Source organism: Pseudophryne corroboree, unplaced genomic scaffold, assembly GCF_028390025.1.
Source record: "Pseudophryne corroboree isolate aPseCor3 unplaced genomic scaffold, aPseCor3.hap2 scaffold_1303, whole genome shotgun sequence".
In the NCBI taxonomy this organism is placed as follows: domain Eukaryota; kingdom Metazoa; phylum Chordata; class Amphibia; order Anura; family Myobatrachidae; genus Pseudophryne; species Pseudophryne corroboree.
In genome coordinates, this window is record NW_026967929.1 from 45,720 (window position 1) to 69,217 (window position 23,498).

The 23,498-nt window shown below is 35.7% G+C and overlaps 7 non-coding genes across 7 annotated transcripts; all 7 read right to left on the minus strand.

The window, feature by feature from the left end:
- Positions 1-2,563: 2,563 nt before the first annotated feature.
- TRNAI-UAU (transfer RNA isoleucine (anticodon UAU)) lies at positions 2,564-2,656 on the minus strand. The gene is given in 2 exon segments: positions 2,564-2,599; positions 2,619-2,656. It is a non-coding gene; the product is annotated as a tRNA-Ile (tRNA).
- A 7,090-nt stretch (positions 2,657-9,746) lies between these two features.
- TRNAI-UAU (transfer RNA isoleucine (anticodon UAU)) lies at positions 9,747-9,839 on the minus strand. The gene is given in 2 exon segments: positions 9,747-9,782; positions 9,802-9,839. It is a non-coding gene; the product is annotated as a tRNA-Ile (tRNA).
- Positions 9,840-12,444: 2,605 nt separating this feature from the next.
- TRNAI-UAU (transfer RNA isoleucine (anticodon UAU)) lies at positions 12,445-12,537 on the minus strand. The gene is given in 2 exon segments: positions 12,445-12,480; positions 12,500-12,537. It is a non-coding gene; the product is annotated as a tRNA-Ile (tRNA).
- Positions 12,538-14,237: 1,700 nt separating this feature from the next.
- Positions 14,238-14,330, minus strand: TRNAI-UAU (transfer RNA isoleucine (anticodon UAU)). The gene is given in 2 exon segments: positions 14,238-14,273; positions 14,293-14,330. It is a non-coding gene; the product is annotated as a tRNA-Ile (tRNA).
- An 803-nt stretch (positions 14,331-15,133) lies between these two features.
- Positions 15,134-15,226, minus strand: TRNAI-UAU (transfer RNA isoleucine (anticodon UAU)). The gene is given in 2 exon segments: positions 15,134-15,169; positions 15,189-15,226. It is a non-coding gene; the product is annotated as a tRNA-Ile (tRNA).
- Positions 15,227-17,834: 2,608 nt separating this feature from the next.
- On the minus strand, positions 17,835-17,927 carry TRNAI-UAU (transfer RNA isoleucine (anticodon UAU)). Its single transcript is given in 2 exon segments — positions 17,835-17,870; positions 17,890-17,927. It is a non-coding gene; the product is annotated as a tRNA-Ile (tRNA).
- Positions 17,928-20,517: 2,590 nt separating this feature from the next.
- On the minus strand, positions 20,518-20,610 carry TRNAI-UAU (transfer RNA isoleucine (anticodon UAU)). Its single transcript is given in 2 exon segments — positions 20,518-20,553; positions 20,573-20,610. It is a non-coding gene; the product is annotated as a tRNA-Ile (tRNA).
- Positions 20,611-23,498: the final 2,888 nt, after the last annotated feature.

Genomic DNA, 23,498 nt, shown 5'->3' on the forward strand with positions numbered 1-23,498 from the left:
CAATCAGTACAGTCATAAGAATTGAAAAAGAAAATCATTTTTGGTGATGAATGATGAGCAACAAAGGAACATGCATGCCAGATGGCACTTGAATAAGCTGTCCACAGTGATAGAAAAGGTTTAAAAAACAACAAAAAAAACAACAATGTTATCATAATTAATGTCATATTTTAGCTTCTGTGGTCATTTTTTACAAGCTAAACACTGCAAGACTGTTTTACAGTTGAAGCAAGGATAAAATATCAACTCTAGTGATGAGACACTTGCTGTAATGACTTCCAACTCAGACGGGACTTAAACCCACAACCACTGGCTTAGGAGTACAGTGCCTTATCCATTATGCCAGTGGTGCTTACTGATGTCCTTATTTAAAACTGATAGGTTTTTAATAGTCAATTATTTATTTTTGAAAAAAGTGAAGCTGTTTACTGTGTTCTTTGCATTACCAAGTCCAGCAAGAAATGTGCTGGTACTATCCAGAGCTGTCAGTATGGATTATCATGCTATATTGCAGAAAATCAATTTGATGCAACTGCTTTACCAACAGTATGTTAATCTTTTCCATTGCTGTTTTGTTAGCTGACTGAAGGAAGATATGCAGTGCATTTGAACCAAAGCAGATGTGTGCTGACAACTTAAATGCACAATCATGTTTGTGTTTTTTCTTTCTTTCTTCCATCCTTTGTAATATCATATTAAATATTAAGGTAGCAGTTTATAATCAATGACTAATGACATAAGAAAAGGAAAAAAAATAGTATACAAAGATGCTCCAGGTGAGGCTTGACCTCACAACCTTGGCATTGCTCAACAGATACTGTCTTATAAGTTTCGCGCGCTGACAAATTGCGCCACTGGAGCACTTTGCAGCATTAGTTGGTTATGCTAGATGTGGATTTTATTCAATACAATCAGTACAGTCATAAGAATTGAAAAAGAAAATCATTTTTGGTGATGAATGATGAGCAACAAAGGAACATGCATGCCAGATGGCACTTGAATAAGCTGTCCACTGTGATAGAAAAGGTTTAAAAAACAACAACAACAATGTTATCATAATTAATGTCATATTTTAGCTTATGTGGTCATTTTTTACAAGCTAAACACTGCAGGACTGTTTTACAGTTGAAGCAAGGATAAAATATAAACTCTAGTGATGAGACACTTGCTGTAATGACTTCCAACTCAGACGGGACTTAAACCCACAACCACTGGCTTAGGAGAACAGTGCCTTATTCATTATGCCAGTGGTGCTTACTGATGTCCTTATTTAAGACTGATAGGGTTTTAATAGTCAATTATTTATTTTTGAAAAAAAATTGAAGCTGTTTACTGTGTTCTTTGCATTACCAAGTCCAGCAAGAAATGTGCTGGTACTATCCAGAGCTGTCAGTATGGATTATCATGCTATATTGCAGAAAATCAATTTGATGCAACTGCTTTACCAACAGTATGTTAATCTTTTCCATTGCTGTTTTGTTGGCTGACTGAAGGAAGATATGCAGTGCATTTGAACCAAAGCAGATGTGTGCTGACAACTTAAATGCACAATCATGTTTGTGTTTTTTCTTTCTTTCTTCCATCCTTTGTAATATCATATTAAATATTAAGGTAGCAGTTTATAATCAATGACTAATGACAAGGAAAAAAAAATAGTATACAAAGATGCTCCAGGTGAGGCTTGAACTCAAAACCTCGGCATTGCTCAACAGATACTGTCTTATAAGTACCGCGCGCAGACCAATTGCGCCACTGGAGCACTTTGTAGTTTTAATTTGTTATGCTAGATGTTGATTTTATTCAATACAATCAGTACAGTTATAAGAATTGAAAAAGAAAATCATTTTTGGTGATGAATGATGAGCAACAAAGGAACATGCATGCCAGATGGCACTTGAATAATCTGCCCACGATGATAGAAAAGGTTTAAAAAAAAACAACAACAATGTTATTTTTGTCATATTTTAGCTTCTGTGGTCATTTTTTACAAGCTAAACACTGCAGGACTGTTTTACAGTTGAAGCAAGGATAAAATATCAACTCTAGTGATGAGGCACTTGCTGTAATGACTTCCAACTCAGACGGGACTTAAACCCACAACCACTGGCTTAGGAGAACAGTGCCTTATCCATTATGCCAGTGGTGCTTACTGATGTCCTTATTTAAGACTGATAGGTTTTTAATAGTCAATTATTTATTTTTGAAAAAAATTGAAGCTGTTTACTGTGTTCTTTGCATTACCAAGTCCAGCAAGAAATGTGCTGGTACTAACCAGAGCTGTCAGTATGGATTATCATGCTATATTGCAGAAAATCAATTTGATGCAACTGCTTTACCAACAGTATGTTAATCTTTTCCATTGCTGTTTTGTTGGCTGACTGAAGGAAGATATGCAGTGCATTTGAACCAAAGCAGATGTGTGCTGACAACTTAAATGCACAATCATGTTTGTGTTTTTTCTTTCTTTCTTCCATCCTTTGTAATATCATATTAAATATTAAGGTAGCAGTTTATAATCAATGACTAATGACATAAGAAAAGGAAAAAAAACAGTATACAAAGATACTCCAGGTGAGGCTTGAACTCACAACCTCAGCATTGCTCAACAGATACTGTCTTATAAGTACCGCGCGCTGACCAATTGCGCCACTGGAGCACTTTGCAGCATTAATTGGTTATGCTAGATGTGGATTTTATTCAATACAATCAGTCTAGTCATAAGAATTGAAAAAGAAAATCATTTTTGGTGATGAATGATGAGCAACAAAGGAAAATGCATGCCAGATGGCACTTGAATAAGCTATCCACGGTGATAGAAAAGGTTTAAATAACAACAACAACAATGTTATAATAATTAATGTCATATTTTAGCTTCTGTGGTCATTTTTTACAAGCTAAACACTGCAAGACTGTTTTACAGTTGAAGCAAGGATAAAATATCAACTCTAGTGATGAGACACTTGCTGTAATGACTTCCACCCCATATGGGACTTGGACCCCCTGGCTTAGGAGGGCAGTGACTTATCCATTATGCCAGTGGTGCTTACTGATGTCCTTATTTAAGACTGATAGGTTTTTAATAGTCAATTATTTATTTTTGAAGAAAAGTGAAGCTGTTTACTGTGTTCTTTGCATTGCCAAGTCCAGCAAGAAATGTGCTGGTACTATCCAGAGCTGTCAGTATGGATTATCATGCTATATTGCAGAAAATCAATTTGATGCAACTGCTTTACCAACAGTATGTTAATCTTTTCCATTGCTGTTTTGTTGGCTGACTGAAGGAAGATATGCAGTGCATTTGAACCAAAGCAGATGTGTGCTGACAACTTAAATGCACAATCATGTTTGTGTTTTTTCTTTCTTTCTTCCATCCTTTGTAATATCATATTAAATATTAAGGTAGCAGTTTATAATCAATGACTAATGACAAGGAAAAAAAACAGTATACAAAGATGTTCCAGGTGAGGCTTGAACTCAAAACCTCGGCATTGCTCAACAGATACTGTCTTATAAGTACCGCGCGCAGACCAATTGCGCCACTGGAGCACTTTGTAGTTTTAATTTGTTATGCTAGATGTGGATTTTATTCAATACAATCAGTACAGTCATAAGAATTGAAAAAGAAAATCATTTTTGGTGATGAATGATGAGCAACAAAGGAACATGCATGCCAGATGGCACTTGAATAATCTGCCCACGATGATAGAAAAGGTTTAAAAAAAAACAACAACAATGTTATTTTTGTCATATTTTAGCTTCTGTGGTCATTTTTTACAAGCTAAACACTGCAAGACTGTTTTACAGTTGAAGCAAGGATAAAATATCAACTCTAGTGATGAGGCACTTGCTGTAATGACTTCCAACTCAGACGGGACTTAAACCCACAACCACTGGCTTAGGAGAACAGTGCCTTATCCATTATGCCAGTTGTGCTTACTGATGTCCTTATTTAAGACTGATAGGTTTTTAATAGTCAATTATTTATTTTTGAAAAAAAGTGAAGCTGTTTACTGTGTTCTTTGCATTACCAAGTCCAGCAAGAAATGTGCTGGTACTAACCAGAGCTGTCAGTATGGATTATCATGCTATATTGCAGAAAATCAATTTGATGCAACTGCTTTACCAACAGTATGTTAATCTTTTCCATTGCTGTTTTGTTGGCTGACTGAAGGAAGATATGCAGTGCATTTGAACCAAAGCAGATGTGTGCTGACAACTTAAATGCACAATCATGTTTGTGTGCTTTCTTTCTTTCTTTCTTTCTTTCTTTCTTCCATCCTTTGTAATATCATATTAAATATTAAGGTAGCAGTTTATAATCAATGACTAATGACAAGGAAAAAAAATAGTATACAAAGATGCTCCAGGTGAGGCTTGAACTCAAAACCTCGGCATTGCTCAACAGATACTGTCTTATAAGTACCGTGCACAGACCAATTGCGCCACTGGAGCACTTTCTAGCATTAATTGGTTATGCTAGATGTGGATTTTATTCAATACAATCAGTACAGTCATAAGAATTGAAAAAGAAAATCATTTTTGGTGATGAATGATGAGCAACAAAGGAACATGCATGCCAGATGGCACTTGAATAATCTGCCCACGATGATAGAAAAGGTTAAAAAAAAAAACAACAACAATGTTATTTTTGTCATATTTTAGCTTCTGTGGTCATTTTTTACAAGCTAAACACTGCAAGACTGTTTTACAGTTGAAGCAAGGATAAAATATCAACTCTAGTGATGAGGCACTTGCTGTAATGACTTCCAACTCAGACGGGACTTAAACCCACAACCACTGGCTTAGGAGAACAGTGCCTTATCCATTATGCCAGTTGTGCTTACTGATGTCCTTATTTAAGACTGATAGGTTTTTAATAGTCAATTATTTATTTTTGAAAAAAAGTGAAGCTGTTTACTGTGTTCTTTGCATTACCAAGTCCAGCAAGAAATGTGCTGGTACTAACCAGAGCTGTCAGTATGGATTATCATGCTATATTGCAGAAAATCAATTTGATGCAACTGCTTTACCAACAGTATGTTAATCTTTTCCATTGCTGTTTTGTTGGCTGACTGAAGGAAGATAAGCAGTGCATTTGAACCAAAGCAGATGTGTGCTGACAACTTAAATGCACAATCATGTTTGTGTGCTTTCTTTCTTTCTTTCTTTCTTTCTTTCTTTCTTCCATCCTTTGTAATATCATATTAAATATTAAGGTAGCAGTTTATAATCAATGACTAATGACAAGGAAAAAAAATAGTATACAAAGATGCTCCAGGTGAGGCTTGAACTCAAAACCTCGGCATTGCTCAACAGATACTGTCTTATAAGTACCGTGCACAGACCAATTGCGCCACTGGAGCACTTTCTAGCATTAATTGGTTATGCTAGATGTGGATTTTATTCAATACAATCAGTACAGTCATAAGAATTGAAAAAGAAAATCATTTTTGGTGATGAATGATGAGCAACAAAGGAACATGCATGCCAGATGGCACTTGAATAAGCTGTCCACGGTGATAGAAAAGGTTTAAAAAAAAACAACAACAATGTTATTTTTGTCATATTTTAGCTTCTGTGGTCATTTTTTACAAGCTAAGCACTGCAAGACTGTTTTACTGTTGAAGCAAGGATAAAATATCAACTCTAGTGATGAGGCACTTGCTGTAATGACTTCCAACTCAGACGGGACTTAAACCCACAACCACTGGCTTAGGAGAACAGTGCCTTATCCATTATGGCAGTGGTGCTTACTGATGTCCTTATTTAAGACTGATAGGTTTTTAATAGTCAATTATTTATTTTTGAAAAAAAGTGAAGCTGTTTACTGTGTTCTTTGCATTACCAAGTCCAGCAAGAAATGTGCTGGTACTAACCAGAGCTGTCAGTATGGATTATCATGCTATATTGCAGAAAATCAATTTGATGCAACTGCTTTACCAACAGTATGTTAATCTTTTCCATTGCTGTTTTGTTGACTGACTGAAGGAAGATATGCAGTGCATTTGAACCAAAGCAGATGTGTGCTGACAACTTAAATGCACAATCATGTTTGTGTTTTTTCTTTCTTTCTTCCATCCTTTGTAATATCATATTAAATATTAAGGTAGCAGTTTATAATCAATGACTAATGACATAAGAAAAGGAAAAAAAACAGTATACAAAGATGCTCCAGGTGAGGCTTGAACTCACAACCTCAGCATTGCTCAACAGATACTGTCTTATATGTACCACGCGCTGACCAATTGCGCCACTGGAGCACTTTGCAGCATTAATTGGTTATGCTAGATGTGGATTTTATTCAATACAATCAGTACAGTCATAAGAATTGAAAAAGAAAATCATTTTTGGTGATGAATGATGAGCAACAAAGGAAAATGCATGCCAGATGGCACTTGAATAAGCTGTCCACGGTGATAGAAAAGGTTTAAATAACAACAACAACAACAATGTTATAATAATTAATGTCATATTTTAGCTTCTGTGGTCATTTTTTACAAGCTAAACACTGCAAGACTGTTTTACAGTTGAAGCAAGGATAAAATATCAACTCTAGTGATGAGACACTTGCTGTAATGACTTCCACCCCATATGGGACTTGGACCTCCTGGCTTAGGAGGGCAGTGACTTATCCATTATGCCAGTGGTGCTTACTGATGTCCTTATTTAAGACTGATAGGTTTTTAAGAGTCAATTATTTATTTTTGAAGAAAAGTGAAGCTGTTTACTGTGTTCTTTGCATTGCCAAGTCCAGCAAGAAATGTGCTGGTACTATCCAGAGCTGTCAGTATGGATTATCATGCTATATTGCAGAAAATCAATTTGATGCAACTGCTTTACCAACAGTATGTTAATCTTTTCCACTGCTGTTTTGTTGGCTGACTGAAGGAAGATATGCAGTGCATTTGAACCAAAGCAGATGTGTGCTGACAACTTAAATGCACAATCATGTTTGTGTTTTTTCTTTCTTTCTTCCATCCTTTGTAATATCATATTAAATATTAAGGTAGCAGTTTATAATCAATGACTAATGACAAGGAAAAAAAACAGTATACAAAGATGTTCCAGGTGATGCTTGAACTCAAAACCTCGGCAATGCTCAACAGATACTGTCTTATAAGTACCGCGCGCAGACCAATTGCGCCACTGGAGCACTTTGCAGCATTAGTTGGTTATGCTAGATGTGGATTTTATTCAATACAATCAGTACAGTCATAAGAATTGAAAAAGAAAATCATTTTTGGTGATGAATGATGAGCAACAAAGGAACATGCATGCCAGATGGCACTTGAATAAGCTGTCCACGGTGATAGAAAAGGTTTAAAAAAAAAAAACAACAATGTTATTTTTGTCATATTTTAGCTTCTGTGGTCATTTTTTACAAGCTAAGCACTGCAAGACTGTTTTACTGTTGAAGCAAGGATAAAATATCAACTCTAGTGATGAGGCACTTGCTGTAATGACTTCCAACTCAGACGGGACTTAAACCCACAACCACTGGCTTAGGAGAACAGTGCCTTATCCATTATGGCAGTGGTGCTTACTGATGTCCTTATTTAAGACTGATAGGTTTTTAATAGTCAATTATTTATTTTTGAAAAAAAGTGAAGCTGTTTACTGTGTTCTTTGCATTACCAAGTCCAGCAAGAAATGTGCTGGTACTAACCAGAGCTGTCAGTATGGATTATCATGCTATATTGCAGAAAATCAATTTGATGCAACTGCTTTACCAACAGTATGTTAATCTTTTCCATTGCTGTTTTGTTGGCTGACTGAAGGAAGATATGCAGTGCATTTGAACCAAAGCAGATGTGTGCTGACAACTTAAATGCACAATCATGTTTGTGTTTTTTCTTTCTTTCTTCCATCCTTTGTAATATCATATTAAATATTAAGGTAGCAGTTTATAATCAATGACTAATGACATAAGAAAAGGAAAAAAAACAGTATACAAAGATGCTCCAGGTGAGGCTTGAACTCACAACCTCAGCATTGCTCAACAGATACTGTCTTATATGTACCGCGCGCTGACCAATTGCGCCACTGGAGCACTTTGCAGCATTAATTGGTTATGCTAGATGTGGATTTTATTCAATACAATCAGTATAGTCATAAGAATTGAAAAAGAAAATCATTTTTGGTGATGAATGATGAGCAACAAAGGAAAATGCATGCCAGATGGCACTTGAATAAGCTATCCACGGTGATAGAAAAGGTTTAAATAACAACAACAACAACAATGTTATAATAATTAATGTCATATTTTAGCTTCTGTGGTCATTTTTTACAAGCTAAACACTGCAAGACTGTTTTACAGTTGAAGCAAGGATAAAATATCAACTCTAGTGATGAGACACTTGCTGTAATGACTTCCACCCCATATGGGACTTGGACCTCCTGGCTTAGGAGGGCAGTGACTTATCCATTATGCCAGTGGTGCTTACTGATGTCCTTATTTAAGACTGATAGGTTTTTAATAGTCAATTATTTATTTTTGAAGAAAAGTGAAGCTGTTTACTGTGTTCTTTGCATTGCCAAGTCCAGCAAGAAATGTGCTGGTACTATCCAGAGCTGTCAGTATGGATTATCATGCTATATTGCAGAAAATCAATTTGATGCAACTGCTTTACCAACAGTATGTTAATCTTTTCCACTGCTGTTTTGTTGGCTGACTGAAGGAAGATATGCAGTGCATTTGAACCAAAGCAGATGTGTGCTGACAACTTAAATGCACAATCATGTTTGTGTTTTTTCTTTCTTTCTTCCATCCTTTGTAATATCATATTAAATATTAAGGTAGCAGTTTATAATCAATGACTAATGACAAGGAAAAAAAACAGTATACAAAGATGTTCCAGGTGATGCTTGAACTCAAAACCTCGGCAATGCTCAACAGATACTGTCTTATAAGTACCGCGCGCAGACCAATTGCGCCACTGGAGCACTTTGTAGTTTTAATTTGTTATGCTAGATGTGGATTTTATTCAATACAATCAGTACAGTCATAAGAATTGAAAAAGAAAATCATTTTTGGTGATGAATGATGAGCAACAAAGGAACATGCATGCCAGATGGCACTTGAATAATCTGCCCACGATGATAGAAAAGGTTTAAAAAAAAACAACAACAATGTTATTTTTGTCATATTTTAGCTTCTGTGGTCATTTTTTACAAGCTAAACACTGCAAGACTGTTTTACAGTTGAAGCAAGGATAAAATATCAACTCTAGTGATGAGGCACTTGCTGTAATGACTTCCAACTCAGACGGGACTTAAACCCACAACCACTGGCTTAGGAGAACAGTGCCTTATCCATTATGCCAGTTGTGCTTACTGATGTCCTTATTTAAGACTGATAGGTTTTTAATAGTCAATTATTTATTTTTGAAAAAAAGTGAAGCTGTTTACTGTGTTCTTTGCATTACCAAGTCCAGCAAGAAATGTGCTGGTACTAACCAGAGCTGTCAGTATGGATTATCATGCTATATTGCAGAAAATCAATTTGATGCAACTGCTTTACCAACAGTATGTTAATCTTTTCCATTGCTGTTTTGTTGGCTGACTGAAGGAAGATATGCAGTGCATTTGAACCAAAGCAGATGTGTGCTGACAACTTAAATGCACAATCATGTTTGTGTTTTTTCTTTCTTTCTTCCATCCTTTGTAATATCATATTAAATATTAAGGTAGCAGTTTATAATCAATGACTAATGACATAAGAAAAGGAAAAAAACAATGTACAAAGATGCTCCAGGTGAGGCTTGAACTCACAACCTCAGCATTGCTCAACAGATACTGTCTTATAAGTACCGCGCGCTGACCAATTGCGCCACTGGAGCACTTTGCAGCATTTATTGGTTATGCTAGATGTTGATTTTATTCAATACAATCAGTACAGTCATAAGAATTGAAAAAGAAAATCATTTTTGGTGATGAATGATGAGCAACAAAGGAACATGCATGCTAGATGGCACTTGAATAAGCTGTCCACGGTGATAGAAAAGGTTTAAAAAACAACAACAACAATGTTATCATAATTAATGTCATATTTTAGCTTCTGTGGTCATTTTTTACAAGCTAAACACTGCAAGACTGTTTTACAGTTGAAGCAAGGATAAAATATCAACTCTAGTGATGAGACACTTGCTGTAAATAACTTCCAACTCAGACGGGACTTAAACCCACAATCACTGGCTTAGGAGAACAGTGCCTTACCCATTATGCCAGTGGTGCTTACTGATGTCTTTATTTAAGACTGATAGGTTTTTAATAGTCAATTATTTATGTTTGAAAAACATTGAAGCTGTTTACTGTGTTCTTTGCATTACCAAGTCCTGAAAGAAATGTGCTGGTACTATCCAGAGCTCTCAGTATGGATTATCATGCTATATTGCAGAAAATCAATTTGATGCAACTGCTTTACCAACAGTATGTTAATCTTTTCCATTGCTGTTTTGTTGGCTGACTGAAGGAAGATATGCAGTGCATTTGAACCAAAGCAGATGTGTGCTGACAACTTAAATGCACAATCATGTTTGTGTTTTTTCTTTCTTTCTTCCATCCTTTGTAATATCATATTAAATATTAAGGTAGCAGTTTATAATCAATGACTAATGACAAGGGAAAAAAACAGTATACAAAGATGTTCCAGGTGAGGCTTGAACTCAAAACCTCGGCATTGCTCAACAGATACTGTCTTATAAGTACCGCGCGCAGACCAATTGCGCCACTGGAGCACTTTGTAGTTTTAATTTGTTATGCTAGATGTGGATTTTATTCAATACAATCAGTACAGTCATAAGAATTGAAAAAGAAAATCATTTTTGGTGATGAATGATGAGCAACAAAGGAACATGCATGCCAGATGGCACTTGAATAATCTGCCCACGATGATAGAAAAGGTTTAAAAAAAAACAACAACAATGTTATTTTTGTCATATTTTAGCTTCTGTGGTCATTTTTTACAAGCTAAACACTGCAAGACTGTTTTACAGTTGAAGCAAGGATAAAATATCAACTCTAGTGATGAGGCACTTGCTGTAATGACTTCCAACTCAGACGGGACTTAAACCCACAACCACTGGCTTAGGAGAACAGTGCCTTATCCATTATGGCAGTGGTGCTTACTGATGTCCTTATTTAAGACTGATAGGTTTTTAATAGTCAATTATTTATTTTTGAAAAAAAGTGAAGCTGTTTACTGTGTTCTTTGCATTACCAAGTCCAGCAAGAAATGTGCTGGTACTAACCAGAGCTGTCAGTATGGATTATCATGCTATATTGCAGAAAATCAATTTAATGCAACTGCTTTACCAACAGTATGTTAATCTTTTCCATTGCTGTTTTGTTGGCTGACTGAAGGAAGATATGCAGTGCATTTGAACCAAAGCAGATGTGTGCTGACAACTTAAATGCACAATCATGTTTGTGTTTTTTCTTTCTTTCTTCCATCCTTTGTAATATCATATTAAATATTAAGGTAGCAGTTTATAATCAATGACTAATGACATAAGAAAAGGAAAAAAAAACAGTATACAAAAATGCTCCATGTGAGGCTTGAACTCACAACCTCGGCATTGCTCAACAGATTCTGTCTTATAAGTACCGTGCGCTGACTAATTGCGCCACTGGAGCGCTTTTCAGCATTAATTGGTTATGCTAGATGTGGATTTTATTCAATACAATCAGTACAGTCATAAGAATTGAAAAAGAAAATCATTTTTGGTGATGAATGATGAGCAACAAAGGAACATGCATGCCAGATGGCACTTGAATAAGCTGTCCACGGTGATAGAAAAGGTTTAAAAAACAACAACAACAATGTTATCATAATTAATGTCATATTTTAGCTTCTGTGGTCATTTTTTACAAGCTAAACGCTGCAAGACTGTTTTACAGTTGAAGCAAGGATAAAATATCAACTCTAGTGATGAGACACTTGCTGTAATGACTTCCAACTCAGACGGGACTTAAACCAACAACCACTGGCTTAGGAGAACAGTGCCTTACCCATTATGCCAGTGGTGCTAACTGATGTTCTTATTTAGGACAGTTAGGTTTTTAATAGTCAATTATTTATTTTTGAAAAAAATTGAAGCTGTTAACTGTGTTCTTTGCATTACCAAGTCCAGCAAGAAATGTGCTGGTACTATCCAGAGCTGTCAGTATGGATTATCATGCTATATTGCAGAAAATCAATTTGATGCAACTGCTTTACCAACAGTATGTTAATCTTTTCCATTGCTGTTTTGTTGGCTGACTGAAGGAAGATATGCAGTGCATTTGAACCAAAGCAGATGTGTGCTGACAAATTAAATGCACAATCATGTTTGTGTTTTTTCTTTCTTTCTTCCATCCTTTGTAATATCATATTAAATATTAAGGTAGCAGTTTATAATCAATGACTAATGACATAAGAAAAGGAAAAAAAACAGTGTACAAAGATGCTCCAGGTGAGGCTTGAACTCACAACCTCAGCATTGCTCAACAGATACTGTCTTATAAGTACCGCGCGCTGACCAATTGCGCCACTGGAGCACTTTGCAGCATTTATTGGTTATGCTAGATGTGGATTTTATTCAATACAATCAGTACAGTCATAAGAATTGAAAAAGAAAATCATTTTTGGTGATGAATGATGAGCAACAAAGGAACATGCATGCTAGATGGCACTTGAATAAGCTGTCCACGGTGATAGAAAAGGTTTAAAAACAACAACAACAATGTTATCATAATTAATGTCATATTTTAGCTTCTGTGGTCATTTTTTACAAGCTAAACACTGCAAGACTGTTTTACAGTTGAAGCAAGGATAAAATATCAACTCTAGTGATGAGACACTTGCTGTAAATAACTTCCAACTCAGACGGGACTTAAACCCACAATCACTGGCTTAGGAGAACAGTGCCTTACCCATTATGCCAGTGGTGCTTACTGATGTCTTTATTTAAGACTGATAGGTTTTTAATAGTCAATTATTTATGTTTGAAAAAAATTGAAGCTGTTTACTGTGTTCTTTGCATTACCAAGTCCTGCAAGAAATGTGCTGGTACTATCCAGAGCTGTCAGTATGGATTATCATGCTATATTGCAGAAAATCAATTTGATGCAACTGCTTTACCAACAGTATGTTAATCTTTTCCATTGCTGTTTTGTTGGCTGACTGAAGGAAGATATGCAGTGCATTTGAACCAAAGCAGATGTGTGCTGACAACTTAAATGCACAATCATGTTTGTGTTTTTTCTTTCTTTCTTCCATCATTTGTAATATCATATTAAATATTAAGGTAGCAGTTTATAATCAATGACTAATGACAATGAAAAAAAACAGTATACAAAGATGTTCCAGGTGAGGCTTGAACTCAAAACCTCAGCATTGCTCAACAGATACTGTCTTATAAGTACCGCGCGCAGACCAATTGCGCCACTGGAGCACTTTGTAGTTTTAATTTGTTATGCTAGATGTGGATTTTATTCAATACAATCAGTACAGTCATAAGAATTGAAAAAGAAAATCATTTTTGGTGATGAATGATGAGCAACAAAGGAACATGCATGCCAGATGGCACTTGAATAATCTGCCCACGATGATAGAAAAGGTTTAAAAAAAAACAACAACAATGTTATTTTTGTCATATTTTAGCTTCTGTGGTCATTTTTTACAAGCTAAACACTGCAAGACTGTTTTACAGTTGAAGCAAGGATAAAATATCAACTCTAGTGATGAGACACTTGCTGTAATGACTTCCAACTCAGACGGGACTTAAACCCACAACCACTGGCTTAGGAGAACAGTGCCTTATCCATTATGCCAGTTGTGCTTACTGATGTCCTTATTTAAGACTGATAGGTTTTTAATAGTCAATTATTTATTTTTGAAAAAAAGTGAAGCTGTTTACTGTGTTCTTTGCATTACCAAGTCCAGCAAGAAATGTGCTGGTACTAACCTGAGCTGTCAGTATGGATTATCATGCTATATTGCAGAAAATCAATTTGATGCAACTGCTTTACCAACAGTATGTTAATCTTTTCCACTGCTGTTTTGTTGGCTGACTGAAGGAAGATATGCAGTGCATTTGAACCAAAGCAGATGTGTGCTGACAACTTAAATGCACAATCATGTTTGTGTTTTTTCTTTCTTTCTTCCATCCTTTGTAATATCATATTAAATATTAAGGTAGCAGTTTATAATCAATGACTTATGACATAAGAAAAGGAAAAAAAACAGTATACAAAGATGCTCCAGGTGAGGCTTGAACTCACAACCTCGGCATTGCTCAACAGATACTGTCTTATAAGTACCGCGCGCTGACCAATTGTGCCACTGGAGCTCTTTGTAGCATTAATTGGTTATGCTAGATGTGGATTTTATTCAATACAATCAGTACAGTCATAAGAATTGAAAAAGAAAATCATTTTTGGTGATGAATGATGAGCAACAAAGGAACATGCATGCCAGATGGCACTTGAATAATCTGCCCACGATGATAGAAAAGGTTTAAAAAAAAACAACAACAATGTTATTTTTGTCATATTTTAGCTTCTGTGGTCATTTTTTACAAGCTAAACACTGCAAGACTGTTTTACAGTTGAAGCAAGGATAAAATATCAACTCTAGTGATGAGGCACTTGCTGTAATGACTTCCAACTCAGACGGGACTTAAACCCACAACCACTGGCTTAGGAGAACAGTGCCTTATCCATTATGCCAGTTGTGCTTACTGATGTCCTTATTTAAGACTGATAGGTTTTTAATAGTCAATTATTTATTTTTGAAAAAAAGTGAAGCTGTTTACTGTGTTCTTTGCATTACCAAGTCCAGCAAGAAATGTGCTGGTACTAACCAGAGCTGTCAGTATGGATTATCATGCTATATTGCAGAAAATCAATTTGATGCAACTGCTTTACCAACAGTATGTTAATCTTTTCCATTGCTGTTTTGTTGGCTGACTGAAGGAAGATATGCAGTGCATTTGAACCAAAGCAGATGTGTGCTGACAACTTAAATGCACAATCATGTTTGTGTTTTTTCTTTCTTTCTTCCATCCTTTGTAATATCATATTAAATATTAAGGTAGCAGTTTATAATCAATGACTAATGACATAAGAAAAGGAAAAAAACAATGTACAAAGATGCTCCAGGTGAGGCTTGAACTCACAACCTCAGCATTGCTCAACAGATACTGTCTTATAAGTACCGCGCGCTGACCAATTGCGCCACTGGAGCACTTTGCAGCATTTATTGGTTATGCTAGATGTTGATTTTATTCAATACAATCAGTACAGTCATAAGAATTGAAAAAGAAAATCATTTTTGGTGATGAATGATGAGCAACAAAGGAACATGCATGCTAGATGGCACTTGAATAAGCTGTCCACGGTGATAGAAAAGGTTTAAAAAACAACAACAACAACAATGTTATCATAATTAATGTCATATTTTAGCTTCTGTGGTCATTTTTTACAAGCTAAACACTGCAAGACTGTTTTACAGTTGAAGCAAGGATAAAATATCAACTCTAGTGATGAGACACTTGCTGTAAATAACTTCCAACTCAGACGGGACTTAAACCCACAATCACTGGCTTAGGAGAACAGTGCCTTACCCATTATGCCAGTGGTGCTTACTGATGTCTTTATTTAAGACTGATAGGTTTTTAATAGTCAATTATCTATGTTTGAAAAACATTGAAGCTGTTTACTGTGTTCTTTGCATTACCAAGTCCTGAAAGAAATGTGCTGGTACTACCCAGAGCTCTCAGTATGGATTATCATGCTATATTGCAGAAAATCAATTTGATGCAACTGCTTTACCAACAGTATGTTAATCTTTTCCACTGCTGTTTTGTTGGCTGACTGAAGGAAGATATGCAGTGCATTTGAACCAAAGCAGATGTGTGCTGACAAATTAAATGCACAATCATGTTTGTGTTTTTTCTTTCTTTCTTCCATCCTTTGTAATATCATATTAAATATTAAGGTAGCAGTTTATAATCAATGACTAATGACAAGGGAAAAAAACAGTATACAAAGATGTTCCAGGTGAGGCTTGAACTCAAAACCTCGGCATTGCTCAACAGATACTGTCTTATAAGTACCGCGCGCAGACCAATTGCGCCACTGGAGCACTTTGTAGTTTTAATTTGTTATGCTAGATGTGGATTTTATTCAATACAATCAGTACAGTCATAAGAATTGAAAAAGAAAATCATTTTTGGTGATGAATGATGAGCAACAAAGGAACATGCATGCCAGATGGCACTTGAATAATCTGCCCACGATGATAGAAAAGGTTTAAAAAAAAACAACAACAATGTTATTTTTGTCATATTTTAGCTTCTGTGGTCATTTTTTACAAGCTAAACACTGCAAGACTGTTTTACAGTTGAAGCAAGGATAAAATATCAACTCTAGTGATGAGGCACTTGCTGTAATGACTTCCAACTCAGACGGGACTTAAACCCACAACCACTGGCTTAGGAGAACAGTGCCTTATCCATTATGGCAGTGGTGCTTACTGATGTCCTTATTTAAGACTGATAGGTTTTTAATAGTAAATTATTTATTTTTGAAAAAAAGTGAAGCTGTTTACTGTGTTCTTTGCATTACCAAGTCCAGCAAGAAATGTGCTGGTACTAACCAGAGCTGTCAGTATGGATTATCACGCTATATTGCAGAAAATCAATTTAATGCAACTGCTTTACCAACAGTATGTTAATCTTTTCCATTGCTGTTTTGTTGGCTGACTGAAGGAAGATATGCAGTGCATTTGAACCAAAGCAGATGTGTGCTGACAACTTAAATGCACAATCATGTTTGTGTTTTTTCTTTCTTTCTTCCATCCTTTGTAATATCATATTAAATATTAAGGTAGCAGTTTATAATCAATGACTAATGACATAAGAAAAGGAAAAAAAAACAGTATACAAAAATGCTCCATGTGAGGCTTGAACTCACAACCTCGGCATTGCTCAACAGATTCTGTCTTATAAGTACCGTGCGCTGACTAATTGCGCCACTGGAGCGCTTTTCAGCATTAATTGGTTATGCTAGATGTGGATTTTATTCAATACAATCAGTACAGTCATAAGAATTGAAAAAGAAAATCATTTTTGGTGATGAATGATGAGCAACAAAGGAACATGCATGCCAGATGGCACTTGAATAAGCTGTCCACGGTGATAGAAAAGGTTTAAAAAACAACAACAACAATGTTATCATAATTAATGTCATATTTTAGCTTCTGTGGTCATTTTTTACAAGCTAAACGCTGCAAGACTGTTTTACAGTTGAAGCAAGGATAAAATATCAACTCTAGTGATGAGACACTTGCTGTAATGACTTCCAACTCAGACGGGACTTAAACCAACAACCACTGGCTTAGGAGAACAGTGCCTTACCCATTATGCCAGTGGTGCTTACTGATGTTCTTATTTAGGACAGTTAGGTTTTTAATAGTCAATTATTTATTTTTGAAAAAAATTGAAGCTGTTAACTGTGTTCTTTGCATTACCAAGTCCAGCAAGAAATGTGCTGGTACTATCCAGAGCTGTCAGTATGGATTATCATGCTATATTGCAGAAAATCAATTTGATGCAACTGCTTTACCAACAGTATGTTAATCTTTTCCATTGCTGTTTTGTTGGCTGACTGAAGGAAGATATGCAGTGCATTTGAACCAAAGCAGATGTGTGCTGACAACTTAAATGCACAATCATGTTTGTGATTTTTCTTTCTTTCTTCCATCCTTTGTAATATCATATTAAATATTAAGGTAGCAGTTTATAATCAATGACTAATGACATAAGAAAAGGAAAAAAAACAGTGTACAAAGATGCTCCAGGTGAGGCTTGAACTCACAACCTCAGCATTGCTCAACAGATACTGTCTTATAAGTACCGCGCGCTGACCAATTGCGCCACTGGAGCACTTTGCAGCATTTATTGGTTATGCTAGATGTGGATTTTATTCAATACAATCAGTACAGTCATAAGAATTGAAAAAGAAAATCATTTTTGGTGATGAATGATGAGCAACAAAGGAACATGCATGCTAGATGGCACTTGAATAAGCTGTCCACGGTGATAGAAAAGGTTTAAAAACAACAACAACAATGTTATCATAATTAATGTCATATTTTAGCTTCTGTGGTCATTTTTTACAAGCTAAACACTGCAAGACTGTTTTACAGTTGAAGCAAGGATAAAATATCAACTCTAGTGATGAGACACTTGCTGTAAATAACTTCCAACTCAGACGGGACTTAAACCCACAATCACTGGCTTAGGAGAACAGTGCCTTACCCATTATGCCAGTGGTGCTTACTGATGTCTTTATTTAAGACTGATAGGTTTTTAATAGTCAATTATTTATGTTTGAAAAAAATTTGAAGCTGTTTACTGTGTTCTTTGCATTACCAAGTCCTGCAAGAAATGTGCTGGTACTATCCAGAGCTGTCAGTATGGATTATCATGCTATATTGCAGAAAATCAATTTGATGCAACTGCTTTACCAACAGTATGTTAATCTTTTCCATTGCTGTTTTGTTGGCTGACTGAAGGAAGATATGCAGTGCATTTGAACCAAAGCAGATGTGTGCTGACAACTTAAATGCACAATCATGTTTGTGTTTTTTCTTTCTTTCTTCCATCCTTTGTAATATCATATTAAATATTAAGGTAGCAGTTTATAATCAATGACTAATGACAAGGAAAAAAAACAGTATACAAAGATGTTCCAGGTGAGGCTTGAACTCAAAACCTCGGCATTGCTCAACAGATACTGTCTTATAAGTACCGCGCGCAGACCAATTGCGCCACTGGAGCACTTTGTAGTTTTAATTTGTTATGCTAGATGTGGATTTTATTCAATACAATCAGTACAGTCATAAGAATTGAAAAAGAAAATCATTTTTGGTGATGAATGATGAGCAACAAAGGAACATGCATGCCAGATGGCACTTGAATAATCTGCCCACGATGATAGAAAAGGTTTAAAAAAAAACAACAACAATGTTATTTTTGTCATATTTTAGCTTCTGTGGTCATTTTTTACAAGCTAAACACTGCAAGACTGTTTTACAGTTGAAGCAAGGATAAAATATCAACTCTAGTGATGAGGCACTTGCTGTAATGACTTCCAACTCAGACGGGACTTAAACCCACAACCACTGGCTTAGGAGAACAGTGCCTTATCCATTATGCCAGTTGTGCTTACTGATGTCCTTATTTAAGACTGATAGGTTTTTAATAGTCAATTATTTATTTTTGAAAAAAAGTGAAGCTGTTTACTGTGTTCTTTGCATTACCAAGTCCAGCAAGAAATGTGCTGGTACTAACCAGAGCTGTCAGTATGGATTATCATGCTATATTGCAGAAAATCAATTTGATGCAACTGCTTTACCAACAGTATGTTAATCTTTTCCACTGCTGTTTTGTTGGCTGACTGAAGGAAGATATGCAGTGCATTTGAACCAAAGCAGATGTGTGCTGACAACTTAAATGCACAATCATGTTTGTGTTTTTTCTTTCTTTCTTCCATCCTTTGTAATATCATATTAAATATTAAGGTAGCAGTTTATAATCAATGACTAATGACAAGGAAAAAAAACAGTAAACAAAGATGTTCCAGGTGATGCTTGAACTCAAAACCTCGGCAATGCTCAACAGATACTGTCTTATAAGTACCGCGCGCAGACCAATTGCGCCACTGGAGCACTTTGTAGTTTTAATTTGTCATGCTAGATGTGGATTTTATTCAATACAATCAGTACAGTCATAAGAATTGAAAAAGAAAATCATTTTTGGTGATGAATGATGAGCAACAAAGGAACATGCATGCCAGATGGCACTTGAATAATCTGCCCACGATGATAGAAAAGGTTTAAAAAAAAACAACAACAATGTTATTTTTGTCATATTTTAGCTTCTGTGGTCATTTTTTACAAGCTAAACACTGCAAGACTGTTTTACAGTTGAAGCAAGGATAAAATATCAACTCTAGTGATGAGGCACTTGCTGTAATGACTTCCAACTCAGACGGGACTTAAACCCACAACCACTGGCTTAGGAGAACAGTGCCTTATCCATTATGCCAGTTGTGCTTACTGATGTCCTTATTTAAGACTGATAGGTTTTTAATAGTCAATTATTTATTTTTGAAAAAAAGTGAAGCTGTTTACTGTGTTCTTTGCATTACCAAGTCCAGCAAGAAATGTGCTGGTACTAACCAGAGCTGTCAGTATGGATTATCATGCTATATTGCAGAAAATCAATTTGATGCAACTGCTTTACCAACAGTATGTTAATCTTTTCCATTGCTGTTTTGTTGGCTGACTGAAGGAAGATATGCAGTGCATTTGAACCAAAGCAGATGTGTGCTGACAACTTAAATGCACAATCATGTTTGTGTTTTTTCTTTCTTTCTTCCATCCTTTGTAATATCATATTAAATATTAAGGTAGCAGTTTATAATCAATGACTAATGACATAAGAAAAGGAAAAAAACAATGTACAAAGATGCTCCAGGTGAGGCTTGAACTCACAACCTCAGCATTGCTCAACAGATACTGTCTTATAAGTACCGCGCGCTGACCAATTGCGCCACTGGAGCACTTTGCAGCATTTATTGGTTATGCTAGATGTTGATTTTATTCAATACAATCAGTACAGTCATAAGAATTGAAAAAGAAAATCATTTTTGGTGATGAATGATGAGCAACAAAGGAACATGCATGCTAGATGGCACTTGAATAAGCTGTCCACGGTGATAGAAAAGGTTTAAAAAACAACAACAACAATGTTATCATAATTAATGTCATATTTTAGCTTCTGTGGTCATTTTTTACAAGCTAAACACTGCAAGACTATTTTACAGTTGAAGCAAGGATAAAATATCAACTCTAGTGATGAGACACTTGCTGTAAATAACTTCCAACTCAGACGGGACTTAAACCCACAATCACTGGCTTAGGAGAACAGTGCCTTACCCATTATGCCAGTGGTGCTTACTGATGTCTTTATTTAAGACTGATAGGTTTTTAATAGTCAATTATTTATGTTTGAAAAACATTGAAGCTGTTTACTGTGTTCTTTGCATTACCAAGTCCTGAAAGAAATGTGCTGGTACTATCCAGAGCTCTCAGTATGGATTATCATGCTATATTGCAGAAAATCAATTTGATGCAACTGCTTTACCAACAGTATGTTAATCTTTTCCATTGCTGTTTTGTTGGCTGACTGAAGGAAGATATGCAGTGCATTTGAACCAAAGCAGATGTGTGCTGACAAATTAAATGCACAATCATGTTTGTGTTTTTTCTTTCTTTCTTCCATCCTTTGTAATATCATATTAAATATTAAGGTAGCAGTTTATAATCAATGACTAATGACAAGGGAAAAAAACAGTATACAAAGATGTTCCAGGTGAGGCTTGAACTCAAAACCTCGGCATTGCTCAACAGATACTGTCTTATAAGTACCGCGCGCAGACCAATTGCGCCACTGGAGCACTTTGTAGTTTTAATTTGTTATGCTAGATGTGGATTTTATTCAATACAATCAGTACAGTCATAAGAATTGAAAAAGAAAATCATTTTTGGTGATGAATGATGAGCAACAAAGGAACATGCATGCCAGATGGCACTTGAATAATCTGCCCACGATGATAGAAAAGGTTTAAAAAAAAACAACAACAATGTTATTTTTGTCATATTTTAGCTTCTGTGGTCATTTTTTACAAGCTAAACACTGCAAGACTGTTTTACAGTTGAAGCAAGGATAAAATATCAACTCTAGTGATGAGGCACTTGCTGTAATGACTTCCAACTCAGACGGGACTTAAACCCACAACCACTGGCTTAGGAGAACAGTGCCTTATCCATTATGGCAGTGGTGCTTACTGATGTCCTTATTTAAGACTGATAGGTTTTTAATAGTCAATTATTTATTTTTGAAAAAAAGTGAAGCTGTTTACTGTGTTCTTTGCATTACCAAGTCCAGCAAGAAATGTGCTGGTACTAACCAGAGCTGTCAGTATGGATTATCATGCTATATTGCAGAAAATCAATTTAATGCAACTGCTTTACCAACAGTATGTTAATCTTTTCCATTGCTGTTTTGTTGGCTGACTGAAGGAAGATATGCAGTGCATTTGAACCAAAGCAGATGTGTGCTGACAACTTAAATGCACAATCATGTTTGTGTTTTTTCTTTCTTTCTTCCATCCTTTGTAATATCATATTAAATATTAAGGTAGCAGTTTATAATCAATGACTAATGACATAAGAAAAGGAAAAAAAAACAGTATACAAAAATGCTCCATGTGAGGCTTGAACTCACAACCTCGGCATTGCTCAACAGATTCTGTCTTATAAGTACCGTGCGCTGACTAATTGCGCCACTGGAGCGCTTTTCAGCATTAATTGGTTATGCTAGATGTGGATTTTATTCAATACAATCAGTACAGTCATAAGAATTGAAAAAGAAAATCATTTTTGGTGATGAATGATGAGCAACAAAGGAACATGCATGCCAGATGGCACTTGAATAAGCTGTCCACGGTGATAGAAAAGGTTTAAAAAACAACAACAACAATGTTATCATAATTAATGTCATATTTTAGCTTCTGTGGTCATTTTTTACAAGCTAAACACTGCAAGACTGTTTTACAGTTGAAGCAAGGATAAAATATCAACTCTAGTGATGAGACACTTGCTGTAATGACTTCCAACTCAGACGGGACTTAAACCAACAACCACTGGCTTAGGAGAACAGTGCCTTACCCATTATGCCAGTGGTGCTTACTGATGTCTTTATTTAAGACTGATAGGTTTTTAATAGTCAATTATTTATGTTTGAAAAAAATTGAAGCTGTTTACTTTGTTCTTTGCATTACCAAGTCCTGCAAGAAATGTGCTGGTACTATCCAGAGCTGTCAGTATGGATTATCATGCTATATTGCAGAAAATCAATTTGATGCAACTGCTTTACCAACAGTATGTTAATCTTTTCCATTGCTGTTTTGTTGGCTGACTGAAGGAAGATATGCAGTGCATTTGAACCAAAGCAGATGTGTGCTGACAAATTAAATGCACAATCATGTTTGTGTTTTTTCTTTCTTTCTTCCATCCTTTGTAATATCATATTAAATATTAAGGTAGCAGTTTATAATCAATGACTAATGACAAGGGAAAAAAACAGTATACAAAGATGTTCCAGGTGAGGCTTGAACTCAAAACCTCGGCATTGCTCAACAGATACTGTCTTATAAGTACCGCGCGCAGACCAATTGCGCCACTGGAGCACTTTGTAGTTTTAATTTGTTATGCTAGATGTGGATTTTATTCAATACAATCAGTACAGTCATAAGAATTGAAAAAGAAAATCATTTTTGGTGATGAATGATGAGCAACAAAGGAACATGCATGCCAGATGGCACTTGAATAATCTGCCCACGATGATAGAAAAGGTTTAAAAAAAAACAACAACAATGTTATTTTT